General features: G+C 43.9%; 1 protein-coding gene across 1 annotated transcript in view; it reads right to left on the reverse strand.

The window, feature by feature from the left end:
* LOC146187335 (cell adhesion molecule Dscam1-like) overlaps window positions 1-24,684 on the reverse strand; it is a 668,136-nt gene that overhangs the window by 556,776 nt on the left and 86,676 nt on the right. The gene's annotated exons all lie outside the window — the stretch shown is intronic.

Below are 24,684 nucleotides of genomic sequence, written 5' to 3' on the forward strand. Positions count from 1 at the left end.
AGAACTGTACGTTAAACAAATATCGAGAGGATGCTCAGCATTTTGCGATTTCTAAATGCCTCTAGGTTAAATATTGCTTCCGTGACACGATAAATATGAATGCATACAAAACAAACTGGAAGAAAAAGAACTAAAACTCAACTTGGGCAGATTATCAAATTAGGAACAAACGAGCACAAAATCACCGCCAGTACGAACTCACCAAGCAGCACAAAGCATCTGGACAATACTGGGAATGGGTTGACAACAACAGCATTTAGTCTACGCATTTCGTATATTGCTCTGTGCTTATTTGGTTCTTGCCATGTCATTCATTCAATGAAAAAATGGATGAACCAGTAAAGGAAAATGAACACAACTGACAGTTCAATGTTCTGGCAAGAACTAAGAAGCAGAACACACAAAACAGGGTCATTATATTGTTGTGGCAAGGTTTATAAAAAAGAAAGCAATAAATTTAGAACCACCAAAATTTCACAAAGAAGAAAGGCGCAGTTGACATTAAATGATATCAACATAGCTTAGAAAACGTAGAAATATATCCAATATTTATTTTCGCGCGGTTGATTTGGAGGGAAATGTGTCAAACTGAACTGCGCATTAAAATACACATGACAACAAAGCCACAAGAATAATTGTGAATAAAATCACTAGACAAACATAAACGTGGCCTGTACATACTGGATTTGATCGGTTTGTGTGGTTTAACATCCCAAAGCGACTCAGGCTATAAGCAAGTCTGGCACATCATCGATGCAGGAAAAAAAAAATAAGCCTCTAGTACTAGAGAGCTCACTACAATATAAAAAAAGCAAATTTGAATGTAACTATAAAACGACTAGAATAAACCCCGAAGAAGAAAACTCAAGAAGCATGACAGACTTTATTTCCGCATGACTGATCACAAAAACAAAGAAAAGCGGATAAAGATATACCAGCACATAATTCACTGAAAAAAACAACAATTAATAATTCATAACGAAAAATATATATCCGAGGAAAAAAAACTGTTCCAAGAAAAACACAGAAAAAGGGCCAGAAATTTGTCCACTCGCACTAGTCCGAATCACTGTTGCTGTCATTTCCGGCACTGCTGATTAAACTAGAGACATTGACTCAGAACGAAAGAACACCAGCTTCTGCATTCGACATCCCTTCTTGGTCTGCGCCCAGCCGAAGTTCGACAAGCTCCTGTCAAATGCGGCAGTGGAGGCCGTGGCACATATGACAACAACCTTTCAGAGCCATGAAGAGTGTCACTTAAGCGTTTTTATAACGTGGCACAACACACACACGACCTGCAAAAAACTAGGAGAAAAGAGTGTTTGCTGCTTCATTGCAGCTGTACATCTCGATTAATCTAAATTTCTTATTCTTTTTTTGTCTCAAATTTTACCAACATTTCCAAGAAAATCTTTTTCTGTTTTTTCCACTCTGCAAAACTGGAATGAATGTGTGTTTTATGTATGTATGTATGTATGTATGTATGTATGTATGTATGTATGTATGTATGTATGTATGTATGTATGTATGTATGTATGTATGTATGTATGTATGTATGTATGTATGTATGTATGTATGTATGTATGTATGTATGTATGTATGTATGTATGTATGTATGTATGTATGTATGTATGTATGTATGTATGTATGTATGTATGTACGTATGTATGTATGTATTGTACGTACGTACGTATGTATGTATGTATGTATGTATGTATGTATGTATGTATGTATGTATGTATGTATGTATGTATGTATGTATGTATGTATGTATGTATGTATGTATGTATGTATGTATGTATGTATGTATGTATGTATGTATGTATGTATGTATGTGTGTATGTATGGCTTGGTTTGGTTTGGTTTGTGGGGTTTAACGCCCCAAAGCGACTCAGGCTATGATAGACGCCGTAGTGGAGGACTCCGGAAATTGCGACCACCTGGGTTTCTTTGACGTGCACTGACATTGCACAGCACACGGGCGCCTTGCTTTTCGCCTCCATCGAAAAACGGCCGCCGAGACCTGTTCGCCTCCATCGAAAAGCGGCCGCCGAGGCCGGGATTCGGCATCGGCGGCCGCTTTTCGATGGAGGCGAAAAGCCTCCTCATAGCGTCTCTCATAGCGTCTCTCATAGCCTGAGTCGCTTTGGGACGTTAAACCGCACAAACCAAACCAAACCAAACCATACATACATACATACATACATACATACATACATACATACATACATACATACATACATACATACATACATACATACATACATACATACATACATACATACATACATACATACATACATACATACATACATACATACATACATACATACATACATACATACATACATACATACATACATACATACATACATACATACATACATACATACATACATAGGACACAGTCATTCCAATTTTGAAGACTGGAAGAAAACAGAAAAAGATTTTCTTGGAAATGTTGGTAAATTTTGAAACAAAAAAAGAATAAGAAATTTAGATTAATCGAGATGTACAGCTGCAATGAAGCAGCAAACACTCTTGTCTCCTAGTTTTTGCAGGTCGTGTATGTGTTGCGCCACGTTATAAAAACGCTTTTCATGGCTCTGAAAGGTTGCTGTCATATGTGCCACGGCCTCCACTGCCGCATTTGATAGGAGCTCGTCCAGCTTCGGCTTGGAGCAGACCAAGAAGCGATGTCGAGTGCAGAAGCTGGTGTTCTTTCGTTCTGAGTTGATTTCTCTAGTTTAATAAGCAGTGCCGGAAATGACAGCAACAGTGATTCGGACTAGCGCGAATGGACAAATTTCTGGCCCTTTTTCTGTATGTATGTATGTATGTATGTATGTATGTATGTATGTATGTATGTATGTATGTATGTATGTATGTATGTATGTATGTATGTATGTATGTATGTATGTATGTATGTATGTATGTATGTATGTATGTATGTATGTATGTATGTATGTATGTATGTATGTATGTATGTATGTATGTATGTATGTATGTATGTATGTATGTATGTATGTATGTATGTATGTATGTATGTATGTATGTATGTATGTATGTATGTATGTCACGAAATCGGCGCACATTTTTATCAAGCCGGCACAGAGCGAGGCCCGCGCGGCGTCGCATGGAAAGCTCGAGAAAAGCCTCCTTCCCCGCGCGAGAGAGCGCGTAGCTTTGTACGTGTCGCCGCCGCCCTCTTTCCCATCACCCGGCGATGAGGGTGACTCTGGAATATGCCAGAAAACTCCAGAATCTTCTATGGGACCTAGCCAATGACGACGCGCGGCTCGACGGGAGGAGAAGGGAGCGCTCTAACCAGCGAAACTAAGTGTGTGTGCGCGCTAGCTTTGGCGCGGGTTATCAGACAGACGCGGCGCGCCCTATTTAAAGAGACCGCGCCGCTTGTGCAGTCAGTCAGTCAGTGGTTGCGGCACGTTCGCTAGTGCGTCGGCTGGACTCCCGGGGATCACCCGCTGCTGGCAAGCCCACGGACCTGCAAGGGAGCGGCGCTTGTCTTGTATGGCGGCCACATCGTGACTCTTGAGGCGTCGGACTGCAACAGTGCCCGGTGAACAATTTGGTGTTTGTTTATGTAACTCTCTCGTGTTTCATCTGTGTTGTAAAGCCTCTATGTTATTGAATACCTCTGTAATTGCATGTTTAGCGTTTGTTGTTCTCTGAACCTCTCGTCTGTGCATTTCAAGTGATCTTGTGCATTCCTTTGTATCGTCTCTTGCTGTGCATAAATTGTGTTTTGTTTGTTACTTCTGACTCCGATCCTCACTCTGGTTTGAACCGGCGACAGCTGTGCACCAAACGGCCACCCTCTTCTGTCACTACAAGGTAGTTGAATTCCGGCTAAGCTTGCCACGCAGGTCGAGGGCATCGCCTTTGCGACCGGAACAGCTGCCCCCACTGACTCTAAGGGTGTCTGGGAGTGTGCGCACCGTTAAGGGCGCATCGTTAATAATACCCCCAAATTATTAACGGGTGGCGGTATGTATGTATGTATGTATGTATGTATGTATGTATGTATGTATGTATGTATGTGTGTATGTATGTATGTATGTATGTATGTATGTATGTATGTATGTGTGTATGTATGTATGTATGTATGTATGTATGTATGTATGTATGTATGTATGTATGTATGTATGTATGTATGTATGTATGTATGTATGTATGTATGTATGTATGTATGTATGTATGTATGTATGTATGTATGTATGTATGTATGTATGTATGTATGTATGTATGTATGTATGTATGTATGTATGTATGTATGTATGTATGTATGTATGTATGTATGTATGTATGTATGTATGTATGTATGTAGGTAGGTAGATATATGAGCACTTGTTATAAGAAAAAGTATTTTCTGGGCTGCGTGACGCTACGCGACTCGCAGTACCTTCATCAAAATATTCCTGTCCTTATCATATAAAATGTACAAACATGAAGCTCTCAATTTCCCTTCTAGACCCTGTTGACATGCAGTAAGGACAAAACGGTGAGTAAGCCAGACCTTCTCCAGCAGTGTCAGTGCACTAAATTGTTTCGTTATTTGAACTTGGATCAAAAATGTTGCTGAACCCACAGCCGGAAGAATGAGGGAAATTATTGTTTCGGGAGCAAGCTCGTGCCAGAAACCGTACCCTCCTCGCGCGGGTTGCAAGGCCGCCGCCACACAATGAAGGCCTGCTTGAAGCCATCAGGGGGCGTTGGCTTCTCTGCGGCTAAAGGCACTGGAGGGAAGGCAGGCCAGACAGGGAATGGAACAGGAAGAGGAGGATAGAGAAAGGGGAGGAACGCCGCTAGTCCTAATGATGATGACGCAGTCATTTGCCTTTCAGATGGCTGAAAACTCTTACGCTGGGTGCCTCATTCTTTGCGCCTTTATGCGTTACTTTCGTGATTGGGTTCTTTTTTTAGCGTACAACGCATACATATGAACAAAAAGGGGCAGAGGAATATTAGAGCGACCAAAAGTAGGCTCATTCTGATGCAGACATTTTCGTGTAGATGACGGGGGCGGTGCTTTCTGGCACGAAAAAAAGCTCATGATGGTAATGTAGGAGGTATTCTCTGGTGATATCATCAGCCTGAAAACTAAAAAAATGAACTCGTTATCTTTTTTTCCCTTGTGTTTATGGAAGCACTCTCGGCATACTGGTTATCGCGCAAGGCTTTGAGATTTTTACTTGTACACTTCATACTTTTGCTTTTCCTGTTTTTGTGTATGCAGAGAATTGTTAAGATTGAGTTAACGAACTGATGCACGCTGGAATTGATAGGAAGAAAAGTCAAGGTAGATTATCACTTTTTCGTTTTGCACTGGGATCTGATTTTACATGCATGGGTTGACCTTTCCACGAATTATATGGAAAGCCATTTCAAAGTTCCGTCCAACATGATTGGCGGCCTGCTTTACTTTTGCTCGTCCTCGCGGCGCAGATATCGCGGCGTTTCACAGCCGCTGATGCGCTGCGCACTGTGGGGGCATTCAGGCATCCCAGAGCCTTTCCGAGAAGAAAGGTTGACTTTATCGCGTGGTCCAAGCATCAACTCCAGGCTTCCTATAACAAATTTTACGCTGCTCTGCTCTGATCGCAGCCTCGCCCGCAGCAGTTCCGCTGGGCTATTGTTTACATTTTCTTTCCATCTTTTGGCGCTTTTTACGTCGGTGCCATAAATTTTTAACGCAGAAAGGATTGCGCTCATTTATCTCTAGATGAAAAACGAAATGGCCCGTAGTTTCCGGCTCTGCCTCCTTCTTGTTATGTTTGTAAGCTTTCTGAAATCTCGAATCAAGGCTCCCGAGCGCCTAGGGCTACCCCCGTTTCCATTACTTTAAAACGTCACGTTGCTTACCAGAGGCGACTGCACAAAAGAAACATTGAGGTCTTTATTTCTTCCCATGTTTTGACTGAGCGATTGTTTCGAGAAATATTGAAAATAAGCTCAAGCGGCCCAGGGGGTGAGATCCTTCTGGCAAAAGCAGTTTGAAACATTGCTGAGAAATTAATCCTTGCCTCAGAAAACCTTCTTCTTGGAACCGTGTTCAAGGCGCGGGCTCTCTTTGTTCAGATGTGGGAGGGAACGCTTTTTCTTCTGCTCTATTCATCTGAGGTGCATCAACCATTTCAGAAAATTTCGAGAAAGTAACAATGTGGCTGTCACAAACTGTCGGCAACTCACAGGTGATTGCTTTCTTTAGGTATGACTTATTTTTTTGTCACCAAAATCCAGCGTTGCGACGCGCTGCGATGTTTCTTTCGGGGAAAAGTTTATGTTTGCTCAAGAGGAATGTATATAACAGCTATATTTTACCGGTACTCTCTTAAAGGGCATAAACGCGGATGCTATCAAAAAAGGTCGACTTAAATGAAGGACAGTGCGGAGAGCTATGGAACGGAAAATGGTATGCGTGTAGCGTTAAGAGACACGAAGCGAGCATAGTGAGTCATGGAACAACGCTAGTTTATGACCTTCTAGTGGAACTTAAGACGAAATGAACATGGCTAAGTCATTTAATGCGTATGCTGGTTAGCCGGTGGTTCCTAGAGGTGACAGAGTGAATTCGAAGGCAAGAAAACCGTAGCGGGGCCAGGCAGAAAGTAAGGTGGGCGGAGGAGCTTAAGTAGTTTGCAGGGTTTGAATGGATGCAGCAGGCACGCATCACGCTAGTGAGGGACAAGAGATGAACTTTTGACAAGCAGTGAGTGTAATCAGGCAGCTTTTGATGATTAAGAGTAGCGTCAGCTTCTTACGACAGCTTTCAGGTTACAATTTCGACAGAAACCTGGCGGCGGATCTCTCATACTACGCTGAAGTTTGACCGCTCATGCAATGAAAGCCGTAACCCGCAGAACGTTTGAGATTCCTGCACAGCACACTTCGGATGTCGTCAGGCCCAATGTTGATTTTATGGAACTGAAAGCAATAAACTCTGTACGTGAAATAAAAAAGAACTCGAAAGGAATACGATACGCTCAAATACCTATTTTTCTCTGTTCATCATAATAAACATTTGTTATTGCAGAGTCAATATTAAAACTAATACTACCACATCGTGCGCGATACGTGACCTCGCGCAACTTTGCCGGATATGATGTCACAGTTTCTTTTCTTGCTTTTAACACTGAGCTTAGATATGTTATTGATATAAACATGTTATTGATAAAATCAGCCCCGTGCTTGCCTATATCTACAATCTTTTAATATCTTTGGGAACATTTCCTTCAGAAATGCAAACAGCATATGTAATACCTGTCTATAAGAAGGGTTTTAGGCATGAAGTCAACAACTATAGGCCGATATCAATCCTTCCCGTGTTTTCTAAAGGCCTGGAAAAATCATTCATAACAGTTTGTATTCATATTGTAATACACATGGCATTATAACAACATCCCAGTACGGTTTTCAAAAGAACCTATCTACAGAATGGCACTTCTGGGTCACAAAAGAGTATATTTTGCACAATTTCTAGATAAAACAATTCGTTGTAGGTGTATCTGTTGACTTCACTAAGGCATTTGATTATATCTATCACAACATTCTCTTCGAAAAATCACAGCATTATGGCATCCGTGGGCTTTCGCTTATTTTGTTGAAAAGCTATCTTTCACATAGGTGTAAGCTTGTTTCCGGTAATACTTTGGTTTCGATCAAGAAGCAAATCATATCTGGCGTTCCACAGGATAGCATTTTGAGCCCTTTGCTTTTCATTCTGTGCATAGATGATCTGATTAATATAGCGTCAAAAACTAAATTCATTCTTTATGCTGATGACACCAGTATATTTATTCCATCTCCAAATGTCAATGACGCAGATGTAAAACAAATGTCCTGTGAGCGTTAGATATATAGACGAGAAATAACCACTTAAAGGTTTATGCTACAAAAACAAAACCAATAATTTTTCAACCTAGAGGTAAACAGGTCACCTTGACTACTTACTTAAAATTGTTACGGACGAGGAAGGTGGAAGAAGCGTGCAGTGGCGCAGGCAGGAGCGCTCGAGCTAGGCCCGCTAACATTTTGGTATAACGTCATCTCACGGTCATCGAACATCTCTCTGTTCCCTGTTCTCCTGTTTTCATCAGCTTGCCACCTCATAGCAATATTTAAATCTTCGAAGACAGAAATCATGCAGTGCATTAACATTCTTGGAGTACATTTTTCCGAACACCTACAGTGGGATGACCATGTAAATTTGTGCAGAACAGGCTGAGCAGTACGATAAGGATAGTAAATCAAACAGATGTCTTTTAAGTTAGAGAGTGAAGTTAATCATATTCAGGTCTCTGTTCGCATTCTACCTAAATTATTCATCTCTAGTATGGGGCACAACCACAGAGGGTAATCTAAACAAGTTACTAATAGCACAAAAGAAATTTCTACGCATTATTGCTAACGTACCATACCTGCAATATACTTCTAAACGTTTTAAACAGTTCATTAGAGCTAGTGAGCTATATAGGTTTAGGGTATCACGAGAATATATCAGACAAAAGTGCGGAAGCAATACCCTTACCGACATTGACAGACTATACTTAGCCGATCCAGAATACACCACCAGGTCTACTCCATTTTGTAAAATATCTACCTGCCGGACTAATTACGGTCGATATTGCCGCATAATCTGTTACCATGGATGCTAAATGACTATATAAATCAAGGTATCGACATTTCTAAACTGAACCTTTCTGATCTCATCGCCATGTTCATCCGTTAAAACTTACCTAATCTTTATTATTTTGTGTACCATAAGAATGGGAACGCTAAGGACCTTAAAATTACAGACCAATCAGCTTACTGTCTGTTACGTATAAGGTTTTCACTAAGGTAATCGCTAATAGAATCAGGACAACCTTAGACTGCAATCAAGCAAAGGATCAAGGAGGTTTTCGGAAACGGTACTCTACTATCGATCATCAACCAGGTGATAGCAAATGCTCGGAATATACCCAGCCCTTATACATAGCATTCATTGATTACGAAAAAGCATTTGACTCAGTAGAAACCTCGGCGGTGATGTAGGCATTGCGAAATCAGGGGGTAGACGAGCCGTACGTGAAAGTGCTGGAAGATATATATAGTGGCTGCACAGCAACCATAGTTCTGCGTAAACAAAGTAACGAAATGCCTATAAAGAAAGGTGTTAGCCAAGGAGACACGATCTCCTCAATAGTATTCACAGCTTGCTTAGAGGAAGTATTCAGAGACTTGGAATGGGAGCAGTTAGGGATAAGGGTAGATGGAGAATACCTCAGTAATCTGTGGTTTGCTGATGACGTTGTCTTGCTAAGTAACTCGGGGGATGAACTAAAAATAATGATTGATGACCTAGACACGAAAGGTAGAAAAGTAGGCTTGAAAACCAATATGCAGAAGTCTAAGGCAATGTTCAACAGCCTCGGGAAAGAACAGCAGTTTACGTTAGGTAGCGAAGCACTGGAAGTAGTATAGGCGAATATGTCTACTTAGAACAGTTAGTAACCGCAGATCCGGACCATGAAAAGGAAATAACAAGAAGAATAAGATGGGGATGGAGCGCATTTGGCAAGCACTCGCAGGTTATTACTAGCAGCTTACCGGTATCGCTCAAGAGGAAAAATACAACAGTCGCATCTTACCTGTACTCACCTATGGGGCTGAAACTTGGAGGCTAACCAAGAGGGTTCTACTTAAGTTGAGGACAACGTAGAGGGCTATGGAACAAAAAATAGTAGGGCTAACATTAAGAGATAGTAAGCGTGCAGAGTGGGTCAGAGAAATAACTCAAGTTACTGACATTCTAGTGGAAATCAAGAAGGAGAAATGGGCATGGGCAGGACATGTGCGAAGAGAGGATAACCGATGGTAGCTCAAGGTAACAAACTGGACTCCAAGGGAAGGAAACCATAGCAGGGAGCGGCAGAAAGTTAGGTGGGCGGATGAGGTTAAGAAGTTCGCAGGGGTCAAGTGGATGCAGCTAGCACAGAACCGGGTTAAGTGGAGAAATATGGGAGAGGCTTTCGCCCGGCAGTGGGTATAGTCAGGCTGATGATGGATGGTGGATGAATTGTGGTAATGCGCTCAATTGGTGCAGTGTTATGTAGTTTATTTTGATAAGTTGCATGTTTGTACCACTTGCTAGTGTTCCAGTTTTATTGCTGTATATTTTGCTTTGTGCTGAATGAGCTAGCTGCGTCCTAGAACATTGTTTTTTGTGCTGTTCTCGCTGCTGCCAGTGCCTGATAAGTTGGGCCAAGGACAACTCATGCAATGCTTGAACAGCTTTTCCCTTGGCTCCTTTTTTCACTTTATAGTGAGAAAAAAAAAAAGAAAAGAAAGAAGGCTTCCCTGCTATAGCATTCCTCGTGGGGCTGTTAATGCCCTGCCCCCCCCCCCCCCCCCCCTTCTTAAAAAAAGCAAAGCAATTCCGCAGGTCTCCGCAGAACGTGTCCGCAGGAAGCGGCTGTCTGCAACCTTAAGTTAGCTTTCTGGATCTCCGAAATTTAATTTGACGAAATTTGTGTTCCAACGGGATTAAAGTACGACCGGCTCAACGATGGCCTTCGAGTTTTGGTGCGCCACTTGGAAGACTTGGCAGTCTGGAACCCCAAACTTCAGGCCTACGAGAGCTTGACAGACATTGGTGTCCAACCTAATCTTGCTATTACCAAACGTGTGGTGCTTTCCGAGGTTAGATGGACCACACTTGAAATTTGGCCCACCAAACTCCCTAAATAATTTCGTCGGAACATGACCGAAACAGTTATTCAACCTAAGCTGACTTTGATCACCTCAGTGGTGACTTCTCAATTTAGGTCTGCCATCTTGGCATGCCTATACATGGTTCGCGCGTGGTAGGCGACGTGCGGCCTTAGATGTTTTTCTTCTCAGTCTTCTTTCTGAAACATAAACAATGTTTAAGGAATAAATATTTCCCCGATATTCAATTTGCTTACGCTGCTTTCTTTTCTTTTTCAGCCCGTAGGGTTTAATGAAATGCTACAAACGCCAATCGAAAGCTATCGAGATCTTAGATCTCGCTACATTCTGCTCCGCCTACTCTATTGGTTATCAATTAGATGTCTTTTCCTGACCTGCCATGATTCAGCATCAAATGAACCACGTTAAACCGTCCTATTGTCGACGCGAAGAAACTCAAAATGCCTGCGTGATTTGACGAGAAAAGAAGCTCAGCGACAGAATGATTCTGGAACGTGAACTAGACAATAAAGCTCAAAGCAAGGAAGTAAAAGCTCTTCGCAACGCTTCATTAAAGTGGCTGTCTTGGTGTTTGGGTTTTGCGATAAAGTGGAGAAACGGATGTCCTTGTATCACAAGATAGAAGTCCGTATATACTTGGTCTCTTCGTCAGTATTTTTACTGGCTCCACATGACACTGTTCGCTTTGTCCCTTGGCTGGTCCTTCTAGACTTGTGCTTATACTTTTCATATAAAGCATTGTGCGTGGAATTCGCTAAACGCTTGCCTACATGAGTTCCTGTCTGCGACACAATATCGTCCAAATAAATGCGACAGGCTTAGTTATCTTACTACAAAAACTATACTGAAATGCCTAAGGATGTGGTCTGAAAGCATAGATTTCAAATTTTTCAACTTCTGTGGTTGCAAATATCACTGACCTGCTAAAAGTAAAGACCTATCCCGGTAGTGCAAAATGGCTTTGACGAGTGCCGTTATCGAATTTTCTGTTCACTCCGTTGCCTGCAGTTACGAAATTTCCACATGCAGGTTGACTCTTGAATGAAATGCCGCTTCCGCACTGGAATGTTGAAATTATAGCCGTGTCTTCGCTGCGTCCTTTTTCTTTACGTGACGTGTCTTTCTCGATGTACAGTGTTCAATACAAACAATTTCCTTGCACCCTCGGAATCAACTATACAAAGCAATGGTGCTGTGACACATTTATATCTGGCATCAGGAATCAATGTACAGAAGCGCATAAGTGGCAGCGCTGACATAATGGAAGCCGCAATATTTTTTCCGTTGCGCAACACTGGTGCGAGTATATTTATTGCGCCACTGAAGCTCACTTGTTTAGAAAATAAATGAGAATTTTGTTGCATCATCCGCCATGCCCTGACCGACTACGCCGGGGACGCCGGAGAACCGCGAAGTGGAACGCCCACCTCGTAGCTCGAGCAACACTGTTTTATTCTTCGCCCATGATGCGTATATAACAATGCATGCGTCAGCTAACGTGATTTATGGATGGATGGAATGGATGGGATGGAATATAGGAGTGCCCCTTTTTAAACCGGGTGGTAGCAGTTGCTATCATGCTCGTTTTTTTCCTTCTATCCTAAGTATTGTTTTAGATCGGCTAACTATACCATCATTCTATTCATTGAATTTTTGTTTCTAGATTACTAACATTATGTCACTTTTCTGCGTTTAAGCCGCCAATCTTCCAATCGTTTTTTACTAGCTTCCCCCACAGGTTCATTCACTCGGCCATGGGTATCTCTAAACCTCGCGAACTGTTGTATGTGTTTCTTCCTGTGTCCTGTCTAAGTTGTTGCGCATTTCTCTTATGTACTATGCAGAACCAACTAGCCCGACAACACGCTCTTCTGATCTCTAAACCCCAGGTCCTCAAGAACAGTGAGTGCGCCTACATCGACTTCCGGGTGGATACTATCACATTCGAGCATAAGATGGTTAATTGTTTCTGTATATTTAAGTACCCCATAATCTCGACAACACTCAATCACCGCACTTCAGCTGTGGCTACTGAGTTAACAGCTCTGAGAGAAGCTATTATATATTATCTACAACAACACCCTTCAGCATGGGTTATGTTCAGCGATTGTCGCGCTGCACTAAAATTGCTTAAATCATCAAGAATTCCGGAAGAGCTCGTTACTGACATAAATAAGCTGCACACTGAGGCCTATGACCTGCGTCACAGCATTATAATACAGTGGTTACCTGCTCACTGCGGCATTGCGGGCAATGACTACTCCGACGACGCTGCAAACGCACTAACAGGAGATTTCTCAAGGACACTGTCAATTGCATTCTCATGAAGAGATGCAGCAAGATTTGTAGCAAACTGAATCATGGCAATAACAACGCTCACTGTGATGTGACCCGGACCATGAATATCGACCTCTACACCGAATAGGTCGCACTTGCGTCTTTTAAATTCCTCACAGTTTTAACAGGTGCCAACGTAACTGCCTACACCGAATCCGCTTGAATGTGTCTTACACAAACTACTTCTTACATAAAATAGGCATAGCGAGCAGCCCTCTGTGCTCTACATGTGATGTGTGTGAAAATTTCGAGCATTTGGTAACCTACTGTCAATGGTTTACTGCAAATCGCAGGACACTGCGTAATATTTTAGGCTTATCCTTAAGACACAACCTTGCGCCTTGAACATATCCTGGGTCCTTGGTGCGATGGGTCGTCGGCTGCGCGAGCTACAAAGGCCTTATTAACTTTTCTCAAGGAGACAGGGTCGATCGAGACCCTATTAAACTCATCTGAGTGTGATTATGTGCGTGTGAAAGTGTGTGACACCGATTCTCTCTTTTTTTCCTCATTCATTTCCCCCTATCCTCCCACACTTTGTCACCCTCATCCCTCAACCCTCATAGGGAGTAGCATGCTAGGCTCAGCAACAGGCAGACATCTCCTGTTGCCATTAATATATATATATATATATATATATATATATATATATATCATACTGCACGCGCGTCATCTTCATGGTTACATTTCTTTTTGTAGCTGCGGATTCTAAGGCACCCTGATCTAGCTTCAAAAAGTAGGGCACTCCTCTTGACTTATCAACGAAAGATTCCTTCCTGATCTGCCTTTTCCACTTTCGGTATAATTCCACACTCTGTTTCTTTTCCATCGAATTTATCGAATTTTTACCTTCTATGTTTTTCACTTGCTGCTTAACGCTCTTTATTTCTTCGTCCTTGTGACTAGCATACTTACTGGCTAGTTTCCTAGTTCTTTTCCTGATAAGGAGCGTGCCTAGAGCCATCAAGTTTACCTGAACAGAACTACTTAATACCACAAGTATATAATTTGAAATGACGTATGCGTAATCGGCTCAAACACATTTTGTTTCAGCCAGAGTGCGGTGAACTGAGTACAGGGAGAGAGTTTGTTAAATGGAACACATGTGCCCGGGGCGGTGATGAGGGCCCATCGCGCACCCGAGGGGGCTCTAAATCGGCAAACACGCCTTGGCTTACTTATTACGGGACGAGCCTACGTTGATTAAATTGTCTCAGGCGCGTGTTTGGCCTGTATGAGCAAAGGCTCGTGTGTTCCAATTACTTGCGCTGCTACCTGCATGTAGCAAATCCTCCTCGTGAAGTAAATATTACAATCATTTTGTCAGGTACTTATCAGAACTGCGGTCATGAGCACTATACGTTTTGGAACATGCTTATTCATTAATGCTAGAAAACGTTTCGCTTCAGGAATCAGTGCGCCTATACTCGTTAAAAAGCGGAACTGTCACTCAATATATCCTAAGTTAGCAGCCCAAATAACATAACATGAACACGAGACAAGAGAATGAAACAATAAGCGCTCGTTGCATCGTCTTCTCGTCTGGTGTTCCTGTTACATTGTTTGGGCTTTTAACATATATTGAATCACCAACAAGCCCAATCTGCAGGTATTACTATCCACCTAGATTTCTACAGTCCACTGCAAAAATCGAGACGCGAGCGATACGCCGGCTAAGTATAGACCATAGGGCGCTCTGTGAGCCTTCTGTATACTATCAGCCTCACACTTTGTGGCAATGAAATGGAAGCCAGCGCCAGGCGGCGGCTGCCGCAATTAAGTGCGCTACTCTCACGTCTTCGCCAGACAGTCTCGTAAGTATGGGCGCCTCCACTTTGTATATGGCTTCTAATTGAGGGGGCAACGTGTGAGACGATGTGCTATAGCCTCAGGATCACTTGCGTGGCCTTCCTGAATTCAGAAGCCTCTCGTGAAGTCTTCCCATGCCGCGCAAACCCTCCGCCAAAATTGGAGGGTGTTTGCAATGCGCTCGTCCTATGTAGGCGGACATTGCCAAGGCACGTGAATTGGGCCGATGGTTTGTGATACCTGAGTTACATTTTCTCTGCAGTTGCCCGGTCGGTATTTCACGTGCACGCTACACCCTCAATCGTCAGCGAGGAGCGCAGAAACAATGCCAGTGGCAATCTTCCCATTATAACTGAAGGCGATTTTTTTTTATCTTTTTCGCGAGCTGCCTGCACGTGCAGTGTCTTCTTTGTGAATATAGGATAGTGCTCAAGGGTCAGGCACGAACTGCCCTGTAATAATTGCTTTCCTGAAAATTTCACATTTTGCCTGGCAGCTCCCCTGCCAGGAATTTCCCGCTGTGTTACGTCTTCTGCTTTGAATTCGTTTTGTGATTTCATAAGTTATTTTTAGTTTACAACTAAATAAATGTTTCTGTAAACTGATGAATATTATCTGTTACACTATGTTTCCTGTTTTTAGCTTTTTATCAGTGCACACTTTTTCCTGTTTACAGCCAAACAGAAATTTATATATTTCTCTCTTTTCTTTCCTCAGTTAAACAGAAAAATTGCGCAAAGCTAATCCGTTCCATAAATAAACATAATTTAAATGAGAAAGTATTACTAGCCTCATTACGCGAAAATCATTCTTTTGGGCGTTGGCAACACGCGATGACGTGCATAAATTTCCCTCGCAAGAGCTGTTGTCCAGCCACCGAAAAGACGAGTGGGACGACCGCATACACAACAGTTAGCACTGTATCAGGGAGCCTGCCCTCCTTTATCTTTTCACCCACTCTGCGCTCGTTGGCACAACTAACGTACCTTATTGTGGCGACCCTATTACCACTTTTTCTTATAAAAATTGTTATGCGATCGTTCTTCAACGCTTCATTCCTGTCATGCCATTTCGATTTCTATTTAGCATGCATGTTCTACTAGCGCAAGAATGAGTTAGCAACAAAAAATGAACGGTTGACACATGTAGCTCCAATGTTTTTGCCTTCCAACTAAGGTTTCGACTGGAAACAGAATTACTGTTTCTTTCGCAAACGTGTTTCTGCTTTGACATATTGCACACATTCTCTGCATCAGAATACAAATTTGTCGGAAAATGGACATAATTACATACACATTTTTTACAATGTGTCGCTCGCTTCGAGGCACGCAGCATCGATCCTCCTAATCCCTCTCTACAATTCTTCTTCGATACACACCTACAGCAGCTTTAACAGAACGTTTCAGCGCCGGTTGCTTAAGCCGAGACCCGAGCACCGACAGAATATGACTTCTCGGCGCAAACAGGGAAGTCCTCGCGATGAGATCCCGCGTCGTTCGAGTGAAAACCGCCCTTTGTACTCTTGAAGAAAGAAATCACGAGGCGCTGTGCGCCGTCAATTCTCTCTGCGGTCTCGCATATATCGTGGCACTTCAACGGTGTGTTCGATTGAATGCTCCCAGTGAACCAGTGCCAGGCTAAAATCGGTCGCAAAGATGCTTCTCCATTTTCATTGTTTACACAGACTCTACTACACATGGTCGTACTCGCGGCTCACTGACGACCACTTCATTTTTGCCGCGCCAGCATCATCAACGTCGCATCTGCCCAAATAGCACATGTACACTCCTCATCAAAACAGACAGGGACTCGATGAGTTACAGCTGTATGCTATGCTGCCCGCCCTTCCGTTAACCTCTATGTTACATATGCTGGATATGGGCCACCAACCTCCTGCCATCTGCAATGCCACCTTTTCTATTTCAAGAAGTGCTTGGGACTGGGCTAGTTGGAACATCTCATAAATGCTGCGCTGCTTAGTTGGACACGGACAAAGGATTGGAGAAACGCTGAGGGACACACGCTGGGGACAAATCTCATCGTTTGTCCAATCCTTTGTCTGTGTCCAATTAAGCAGCGCAGCCTTTATGAGAAGTTTCTATTTCGCCCGTCTCAGCAGCTACTCCTCGTATCAAGCACACCACCATACTGCTTCGCTGCTAAATAGCGTAAGACGATCCAAAGCTTATTTTAGATTATCAAGAACATCACTCATTTCTCTGCCACAGTACACGGTCGTAAACGCATACAGTATTCTTGTGGCTTTGCCATAAACCCATAATGCTAGCCACCCTTACACCACCTGACAATATCGGGGACCCAATTCCTACCTCAATTCCTAAAATTTCCTACTCTCCCAGTAATGAGAAATATTAGCCCTATTCAAGCGGACACATGCACTAAATCTTCGGTTAGCGCATTCACCCCTTGTCACGAAATCGGCTCACATTTTCATCAAGCCGGCACGGCGCGAGGCCCGCGCGGCGTCGCATGGAAAGCTCGAGAAAAACCTCCTTCCCCGCGCGAGAGAGCGCGTAGCTTTGTACGTGTCGCCGTCACCCTCTTTCCCATCACCCGGCGATGAGGGTGACTCATCAGTCTGGAAGATGCCAGAAAAATCCAGAACCTTCTATGGGACCTAGCCAATGACGACGCGCGGCTCGACGGGAGGAGAAGGGAGCGCTCTAACCAGCGAAACTAAGTGTGTGTGCGCGCTAGCTTTGGCGCGGGTTAACAGACAGACGCGGCGCGCCCTATTTAAAGAGACCGCGCCGCTTGTGCAGTCAGTCAGTCAGTCAGTCAGTGTTTGCGACGTGTTCGCCTGTGCTTCGGCTGAACTCCCGGGGATCACCCGCTGCTGGCAAGCCCACAGACCTGCAAGGGAACGGCGCTCGTCTTGTATGGCGGCCACATCGTGACTCTTGAGGCGTCGGACGCAACAATGCCCGGTGAACAATTTGGTGTTTGTTTATGTAACTCTCTCGTGTTTGTTTTGTATTGTAAAGCCTCTGTGTTATCGAATATCTCTGTAGCCGCGTGCTTAGCGTTTGTTTTTCTGTGAACCTCTCGTCTGCGCATTTCAAGTGTTCTTGTGTATTCCTTTGTATCGTCTCTTGCTGTGCATAAACTGTGTTTTGTTTGTTACTTCTGACTCCGAGCCTTACTGTGGCTTGAACCGGCGATAGCTGGGCACCAAACGGCCACCCCCTTCTGTCACTACAAGGTAGTTGAATTCCGGCTGAGCTTGCCACGCAGGTCGAGGGCATCTCCTTTGCGACCGGAACAGCTACCCCCACTCACTCTAAGGGTGTCTGGGAGTGTGCGCACCGTTAAGGGCGCATCGTTAATAATCCCCTTAATTAATAACGGGTGACACCCCTGTAGTTACGGAGCAGGAGATAACGGGGCTCCAAATGCGAGTAGAATCTGTCATTGGGCCTATAACCAACAATACAGAGTTGTACAGAGCACTATTTTTAGGATTCTTACGGTACAGTAGACCCGTGCCTTCAAACACGTGGATGCAAATTTTTACACCCTCCGGACCGCCCAGCTTCAAGTCTTTCACACTTGCATTGGTCTTCTTCGAAGAGCATCAACAGCGGGAAGCATTTCAATCGTCAAAGACAACGCGCTTTCGACATAAAGTGCTCTAGAATCCTTGCAAATGCACATACGCCATATTTCAAGAATTGCACATATGCCTCTGCGGAAACCACATTGAGCATTTGCAAAGGTCCTAGCAAAGCGACATTCGTCCATTCCAAACGATTACTGCCCGGGAGCACGACCTGCCTCTCCATTATGGTATCTGTGGCTCCCATGTGTGCGCCTAGATAGCCGTCACCATCGAGAAGCGAACAACGCCGATGCATATCCTTCTTTTTTTTTTAGCAGAAAGCGTCACGATTACTGGATGTACGATAAAGGATTAGCAAATGAATATGCGCGCATCGTCATGATAATGTGATGAGGGGTCATCACGTGACTCCACTAATATCTGCGCTCGAAGCTTTATTTTCCGGCCCTTTATCAGCCATCCGTAGTTGTCACGTAGGTGCTGGAGTGCACTGGCCTTGTCAAGAGCTCGGTGGTGACGGGATAGCGAAGACGTCAAATTTATCAACGCCATGTCTTGAGCGACTGGTTCTGTCCCCGCTACAATTTGACTATTGGCACTGTAGTCGCGTGCGTCTATACGAATTATTCGGTAGCGTCAACTAGTTCTTGCGCTGGGGTCGTTCCTGCGAGGTACGCCAAAATTAGCCACGAATTTCACTCCATGCTACCTCTACTGGGTCTCAACTGGCGGCAGTTAATTCCACTGTAAATAACAAATCTAAAAAATTAGTTATGGTTTAACTCTGGTTACCCCTAGTTGAATTGTGATAGCAACGGCGGAAGCTTCTTTTGCCTGCTACGTTAAATCCCCTATCTAGCCCTATCAGTGTAAGGTGCTACATTATTGGGGACACGTAAGCTCATCCTTTAAGAGTATGACGCGAGAGCGTAAGCTACCAGCCCACATATAAATGAGAAGGGCTCAATGCTGCTGAACCGAATGTGGAGCGATAGCATTAGCTGCGGGTGACCGAGCATTCTCCGCCTTCTTCTTCGTTGTCTTCTTCGTCTTCGTCTTTGCCTTCTTCATCTTTGTCTTCTTCGTCTTCTTAGTCTTCGTCTTCATCTTTTTCGTCTTTGTCTTCTTTTTAGTCTTCATCTTCTTAACGGCTGTTCAAAGTAAAAAGGGGCCCTTCCCATGACTACGCGATGGGCTGCAACCTGGCGAAGTATTGCTCATCATCATCATCAGCCTGACTATGCCCACTGCAGGGCGAAGGCCTCTCCCATATTTCTCCACTTAACCCGGTTCTGTGCTAGCTGCATCCACTTGACCCCTGCGAACTTCTTAATCTCATCCGCCCACCTAACTTTCTGCCGCCCCCTGCTACGCTTTCCTTCCCTTGGAATCCAGTTTGTTACCCTAAGCGACCATCGGTTATCCTCTCTTCGCACTACATGTCCTGCCCATGTCCATTTCTTCTTCTTAATTTCCACTAGAATGTGGGTAACTTGAGTTATTTCTCTGACCCACTCTGCACGCTTCCTCTATCTTAATGTTACCCCTGCCATTTTTCGTTCCATAGCCCTCTGGGTTGTCCTCAACTTAAGTAGAACTCTCTTGGTTAGCCTCCACGTTTCAGCCCCATAGGTGAGTACAGGCAAGATGCAACTGTTGTATACTTTCCTCTTGAGTGATACCGGTAAGCTGCTAGTCATGATCTGCGAGTGCTTGCCAAATGCGCTCCATCCCAATCGTATTTTTCTTGTTATTTCCTTTTCGTGGTCCGGATCTGAGGTTACTACCTGTCCTAAGTAGACATATTCGCCTACATCTTCCAGTATTTCGCTACCTAATGTAAACTGCTGTTCCTTACCGAGGCTGTTGAACATTACCTTAGTCTTCTGCATATTGATTTTCAAGCCTACCTTTCTACTTTTCCTGTCTAGGTCATCAATCATTATTTGTAGTTCATCCCCCGATTTGCTTATCAAGGCAATGTCATCAGCAAATCGCAGATTACTGAGGTATTCCCCATCTACCCTTATCCCTAACTGTTCCCATTCCAAGTCTCTGAATACTTCCTCTAAGCAAGCTGTGAATAGTACTGGGGAGATTGTGTCTCCTTGCCTAACACCTTTCTTTATGGGAATTTTGTTACTTCCTTTATGCAGAACTATGGTTACTGTGCAGCCTCTATATATATCTTCCAGCGCTTTCACGTACGGCTCGTCTACCCCCTGATTTCGCAATGCCTGCATGACAGCCGAGGTTTCAACTGAGTCAAATGCTTTTTCGTAATCAATGAATGCTATGTATAAGGGCTGGTTATATTCCGAGCATTTTTCTATCACCTGATTGATGGTATGGATATGATCGATAGTAGAGTACCGTTTCCGAAACCCTGCTTGATCCTTTGCTTGACTGAAGTCTAAGGTTGTCCTGATTCTATTAGCAATTACCTTAGTAAATACCTTAATAGGTAACAGACAGTAAGCTGATTGGTCTGTAATTTTTAAGGTCCTTAGAGTCCCCTTTCTTATGAATGAGGATAATGTTTGCATTCTTCCATGGTTCCGGTACCGTCGATGACACTAGGCGCTGTGTATACAGGGCGGCCAGTTTTTCTAGCACGATATCCCCCCCGTCCTTGAGCAAATCTGTAGTTATCTGATCCTCTCCAGCTGATTTCCCCCTTTTCATTGTTTCTAATGCTTTCTTGACCTCGTCCTTCGTCACTGGTGGAACGTCTGACTGTCTTTCCTTACTGCCCATCTCATTACGGTCCTGACTACTGTGGCTATTGTAGAGATCTGTATAGAACTCCTCGGCTACTTTGACTATCTTATCCATATTCGTGATGACGTTGCCCGCCTTGTCCCTTATCGCAAACATCTGGTTTTTGCCTATGCCCAATTTCTTCTTTACCGCTTTAAGGCTTCCCCCGTTCTTTACAGCATGCTCAATTTTCTCCATGTTATACTTCCTTATATCGGCCACCTTGCGCTTATTGATTGCCTTTGATATCTCGGCCAATTCCATCCGGTCTGTTGGATTGGAAGCTTTCATACTCTGGCGTTTCTCAATCAAATCTTTCGTTTCTTTAGACAACTTACCGGTATCCTCTCTCACTATCCTGCCGCCTACATCTACCGCGCACTCAGTAATGATATCTCTGAAATTATTATTCCTTGCTTCCAGGGTAATGTTGCCGTCCTCGGTTAGAGCTGAATACCTATTCTGTAGCGAGATCCTGAGCTCTTCTGCCCTCCCCCTCACCGCTAATTTGTTGATGGGTTTCTTTCTTACTAATCTGTGGCGTTCCTTCTTCAGATTTAGGCTAATTCGGGACCTCACCATCCTGTGGTAACTGCACCGCACTTTCTCGATTACCTCTACATCTTGCATGATGTCGGGGGTTGAAAACATTATGAAGTCGATTTCATTTTTAGTCTCCCCGTTCGGACATTTCCCTGTCCATTTCCGGTTCTTCCATTTGCTGAAGAAGGTATTCATGATTCGTAAGTTATTGCGCTCTGAAAACTCAACCAGTAACTCCCCCCTGCTATTCCTAGTACCAATGCCATAGTCACCTACTGGCTTGTCTCCTGCCTGCTTTTTCCCTACCTTGGCATTCAAGTCGCCCATTAGTACAGTATACTGCGTCTTTACTTTTCGCATTGCCGATTCTACATCTTCGCACAAGCTTTCAACTGCCTGGTCATCATAACTACATGTAGGTGCATAGGCCTGTACAACCTTCAGTTTATACCGCTTATTAAGCCTAAGTGCGATGCCTGCCATCCTCTCATTAATACTGTAGAATTCATCTATATTACCTGCTATATACTTATTGACAAGGAAACCTACTGCTAATTGTCGCCTCTCTGGTAAACCTCGATGACACAGTACATGCCCATCCTTCAGTACAGTATATGCCTCATTCCGCCTCCTAACCTCACTAAGCCCTATGACATCCCATTTCATACCCTCTAATTCCTGTAAGAGCACTACTAAACTAGCTTCACTAGCTAGGGTTCTAGCATTAAACGTTGCCAGGGTCAGTTTCCAATGGCGGCCTGTCCAGCGGAGCCAGGCATTCTTTGCACCCCCTGCTGCGTCACAGGTCTGACCGCCGCCGTGGTCAGTTGTTCCGCAGGCGCTGGTGACTGAGGGCCGGGGTTTTGTGGAGCTTATCATGAGAGGTTGCGGCCAATTACTGCACCAGGGTGGCCAACTGCTGTTCTGGTGAGGGAGTGCGTTGCTGGCATCAGGTCGCACCCCAAGCCTGTTTATGCAATTCCATCGACACGCGTTTTTTTTTTTTTTTAATCCGGTGCAGAATTGCGCGGCACCGGGATTTGAGCCCCGGTCCTCTTGCATGCGAGGCGGATGTTCTGCCGTTACGCCACCGCTGCACCTGTGCGCCTGCCGCAATAAGAAAAGCTAAAATTCGACTCTATTCTGTAGCTGTAAAGCTGACCGGCAGTGCCTTCAATCTGCCTTGAGCCATGACGAACATCTGCGGTACATCCATGAGCAAATGGTAGCGGAGGTACATCTGCACCGCCTGGCAATAGAAGAGGGTCACAGCTGCGATGCTCGATCGGCCCATGATACCACCGAAATTATTCAGATACCACTCACAAGAGTCGACGCGGCAAAACACCGCCGACTGATAGCCTGAAACATAACTATACTGTCATGGTCTACCCCGGCGGCAGGACATCTATTTCGCACCATTTTGACCCCTTATTTGAACAATAACTATCATTCGGTCTCCCTTGCTGTAACGCTACTCTGTTGTGCTGCCTGTGGCTGGGGATGACGTTTACTAACGCCCATTCCCATCTCCCCACAATGGTACGCCCTCCAAAATGTGAGCAGTGTGGGTGGGATGAAACTATTGGGCCCATACTTTGTGACTTCACTCGATTTGAGCGCGAGCGCACAATCTTGGCTGCTATATTCCGCTGGTTTGACTCTCGTCCTCTTACAGAAGCAAAGATCCTGGAGCCTTGGACAAAACCTTGAGCACAAAGAAAAACGGTTAAGGCACTCCTGGAGTTTTTAAATTACTCGTGGTTAGTTCCCGAGTACAGATTTTAAGTGTTTGCCTTGGGTTATTTTGCCATATAGGGGACCATTGACACGTGAAAAACCCGTTCATTGCCGCTCTTTCTTTCATTTTCTTCCTTTGCTCCCCTACCAAAGTGCAGAGTAGCATACTGGGCATAGCTAAATTCAACCTTCTGGCCCTTCTTTTCTTCTGTTCCGCTTTTTCTTTGGTACAAATTAAAGAAAAGCTTGAGAAACAAAAGATCCCAGGCATCGTATACGCATTTCATGTGCTGAGTGCTCAGCTGTTTACAGCGGCGAGAGGGAGATTTTCGAAGACTCCACGGGCTTCAGAATGACATGCGGAATCGTCAGGTGGCCTCGAAGGAGCTAGCCGAGCATTTGGTACCCCCAGCCCCAAGCGCGTGTGATTAAAAAAAACAACAACAACAACAAAAAAAACGTCATGGCTCTATCTCGAGTAGTAGATTACTCAAGCGACAGCAAATATCCTAAACCACAGTGATGGTAATCTACCCCCAGTATATTCGAGATGTGTTAGATCAATCATGTTCCGTATTTAAGCACAATTTCTTCGTTTCGCTTTTATTGTGAACAGAGCTCCCGTTTGGGAGTCGACACGTCGTTTTAACAAATTTTGGCAGTGGCCGTTTATATTTCCTGAGCTTTCAAGTCTTCATTGCACTGACTACTTTTTGTTCGAATAGTATAATTATTATCGCTAGCAAATATGCTCTTGGTACACATTTTGTTTTCGCTTTCTTTGCGACAACTTTCTCTCTATAATGCCCTTATGGTGCCCTGACTGCATTGAATTAAATGTAAATAAGTAAATTATTCGAGTCCCCGAGACAACAAGAAGCGAATTTGCGAAGGCCAAGAGCTGGTGCAGTTTAACCAATACCCAGTACAGCTTTGCTCGAAAGGCGTCTTACAATGAGTCCAAGAATGTTTCAGATTTTAGGTGTTCATTAAAGCTTTGATACGTGTCGCACGTTTTCTGATGTCCTCCACCACCGTCAATATTGCTGAGGAAAGATATCCTAAACCCCAAATTTGGTACTTATGCATAATATAAAGCTTGCTGAATGAATGGCGTAAGTGATTTTGTTGCAATGCTGGCTGATCAAAAAGAATTAATTCTGCCTATAAGAAAAGACCAA

This window comes from Amblyomma maculatum, chromosome 6 (assembly GCF_055883805.1).
Source record: "Amblyomma maculatum isolate TAMU_Amacu chromosome 6, ASM5588380v1, whole genome shotgun sequence".
Lineage (NCBI taxonomy): Eukaryota > Metazoa > Arthropoda > Arachnida > Ixodida > Ixodidae > Amblyomma > Amblyomma maculatum.